The sequence below is a fragment of the Anarhichas minor genome, unplaced genomic scaffold (assembly GCF_050575085.1).
Source record: "Anarhichas minor isolate MPS153535 unplaced genomic scaffold, ASM5057508v1 ptg000023l, whole genome shotgun sequence".
Taxonomy (NCBI): Eukaryota; Metazoa; Chordata; class Actinopteri; order Perciformes; family Anarhichadidae; genus Anarhichas; species Anarhichas minor.
This window is the reverse complement of record NW_027466469.1, coordinates 4,364,432-4,367,549: the sequence shown is the minus strand read 5'-3', so window position 1 is coordinate 4,367,549 and position 3,118 is coordinate 4,364,432.

The following is a 3,118-nucleotide window of genomic DNA, read 5'->3' as shown; positions in this document are numbered from 1 at the left end:
GGAAGCGTGTAGAGAACTACGGTGGCCTACAGGTAACATAAAAACACAAGGCCCTCTCTAGAGCCAGTGTTTATATTTGTCTGTTCTGGGCTACTGTAGAAACATGGCGGACTCCGTAAAGATATGAAAACACAACGACCCTTAGTTTTCAGGTGATTAAACACTAATGAAAATAGAGTTTTGAATATTATATTACATTTCTTTAATCACGTAAAATGTTGAAAATGATCCCTTTTTCTTGTAACATCTGAGGAAGTCTTCCACCTCTGGACAGGAAAACAGTGTACTGTTTTTTTAACGCTTCAAACAGGATGTCAACGTGTTCGCGAGTGAGCTTAAAGGTGATGACAGGCCAATTTTGTGACCATTTAAACAGAGCCCAGCTAGCTGTTTCCCCCTTGTTCCAGCCTTTCTGCTAAGCTAAGTTAGCTCGCTGCATATTCATATTCACCATTCAACATTAGATTTGTATCTGAGAATCGAATTCTCTGCAAGACAGTGAATATGCGCTCATCTCCCAAAATGAACGATTCCTTTGAATCGTATTAAAGCGTTGTAGCCTCTGGTCGCCGGGCGATGCTGAGGCTGCTGATGCTGAGCCGAGCGGCTGTGTAGCAACAGGCAGACAGCTCAACAGAGCTCAAGGTCCTCTGGGGTCATTGTTAGAGCTGCTGCTCTCCAAGGAGTGGACCTATACAGGTCTTCTCTTAGATAACACACACACACACACACACATGCACTCTGCAATCCCTTGATGAAGAAAAGCTTCAGTAGGCTATGCTTATACGTTACGATGTGCAGCAAATCAAAAACCACGATGTTATAGAATTGTATAGTAGCTACCACAGGAGATGTGAAAAGGTAATTAAAGGAAATAGAAGAATGCCATAAGAGATAATTACATGGTTGTAATATGTTGGTCACTATAAATAAAGTCACTGCTGAATATAGAGACATCTTAAAGTGGTTTCCAAAAGGTTTCCTTTCTTTTTGTCTATGAATATCATGCCATTCGAGATCCCCGTTGTGTGGTTTCGGGTCATTTCAAAACCTCCACTTATGTAAGACTTGCGTTTATTTATTCTCTGTGTTGATGGATCATTGACACGAGTCCGCCCCGGCCTGGTTAGCCGGCGTGAGTGCCCATTCATTCAGGAATATGTTGTTAAATTAAAACTTCTCTATCGCTGAGCCTCCCTGGTGGTAAATTAGCAGGCTTGTACAGGAGACTGGCATCGCACGGGCACAAATGTCCACACACTAATGTGTGTGTGTGTGTGTGTGTTGGGGGGGGGGGTCTGTATCTTCAGCCCAGAGAGTGGAGAGGGAGGGCCCGCCTTGTGGCTTCCTGGCCCCCCGCACCGGACGGGGTGTATTATAGACGCGCATCCAAGCAGCCGGCCGGCGGGGGCCACTGGTCTGGTGCAGTAATGTGACGGGGGTCGACTGGACAGAGACTGGGTACAACACCGCGCAGGAGGAGGACGTGTCTAACCATTAACCAGCGTTAACCACCGAGGCAGCTGAGCGGGAGCCGGTACCGTGGGCTGCATAAAGGCGTGCGCACCGGCATCCACGCCTCAGCCGGAGCGCGTTACTGAGAGGTGGAGGGGTGCATCCAGCCGGCAACGCGAAGCGCATCCGCTCTGACCGAATATCGCTCTTCCTCTCCGGAACACGCCGACAACACAAGGTAACCACCGCCGAGGAACTTTTTATTTAAATCGTACTACCTGCATAGAACCGAATGAGCGACCGGCTGTCAGAGCCTTTATCTAACGGAATGTGTCACTTGGCGACATAAACTGCCAAGACACCGCCGCTCGTACCCTAGGTGATAAAAAGAAACGCGTTTTGCACCGACTTTTCACGGGTTAAAGTGCTCGTGGCGATAGCGGCCGGTGACATGAGCTCCAGCCCGGTGTTGGAACAGAAAGCTCTGCCCTCGTTTAAACGAGCAGCAGAATAGAATAGCAGGGCTCGTCTATTCAGCCCGGACCAGGGGAGCACTAATTTACGCCTTTGCCATGTTGGGTTCGGGCGGTGTTGGTCCTGACTACTAAACAGAGGATTGTTTCAGCGTGGAGAGCCAAAGACTGTGTGCGGATGTCGCAACAACGCAGGCAGGATGAAAGCCGCGCCAAGCCCGCAGTGGTACCGCAGGAAGCGAGCAGATTGGCCTTCGAAATAAGAGCGTCAATTATATAGTTCCGTGTAAGCTGTGGGCGAATGCGCACCTTTCTGCGTGGCCTCCGTGTCGCTTAGGACTAACCTTATCTCTAAATAGGCCCGGGGTGTTTTTTCAGTTATTGTCGATGCACGAGTCAAAAGTGTGTGTGTGTGTGTTGAGTTGCTGTGGTTTGTTTTGACGAGTGGAAAGAAGGAAATGAGGGGGCGTTTACTTTGAAAGGTCGGACAGGAACTGTTGCTCTTTGCGTTAAAAGAGGGATGAATTGATGGTCGTGTGACACTCCGTTACAGAGGATGTTCGCAGCGCCTCAGTTAATGCTTGACATATTTTTAGCCGCCGGGAGGAAATTTGGCGCTGGATGAAACTGATTTGAAACTGTTGCTTTCTCCTCACTCCTCACGTCCTGTCAGCGGAGAGCGGAGTGATTCCGCTTGGCTCAAGTACTACAATAGTCTATTACATGGGCGTCAGAGCGACTAAACTTATGATGCAATAATTCTAAATATCAGTTTTCGAGATTCTAGCAGTTGTGTTATATTATTGTGGTGAGTTTAAATTTTCTATATGTTTTTATATTTCTGTAATATTCACATATTTTTGTTTAGTTCATTGGTGATGATATTTGCACGTTATCCACACATTCATAGGATTTCTGTTTTTTGATAAAGGAAATTATTATATCCCATAATAAGTATTAAGTATTTTTCCAAAAATGGAGGCTTGAGCACCACCATAGTTTTCAGCTCTTACACGTTGCTGTCTTCTAAGCACTCAGAGCTGTATTTAGTTGTTTTTATTAATATTAATATTAAAAAGCCATGATCTAGCTGCTGGTATTTGGAAATCAACGTGTAATGGGCCTGAAACTGGTTTATATTTAGGACTGAATAATCAATGAACATTTTCTTTCCTCAGGTGACTGTCCAC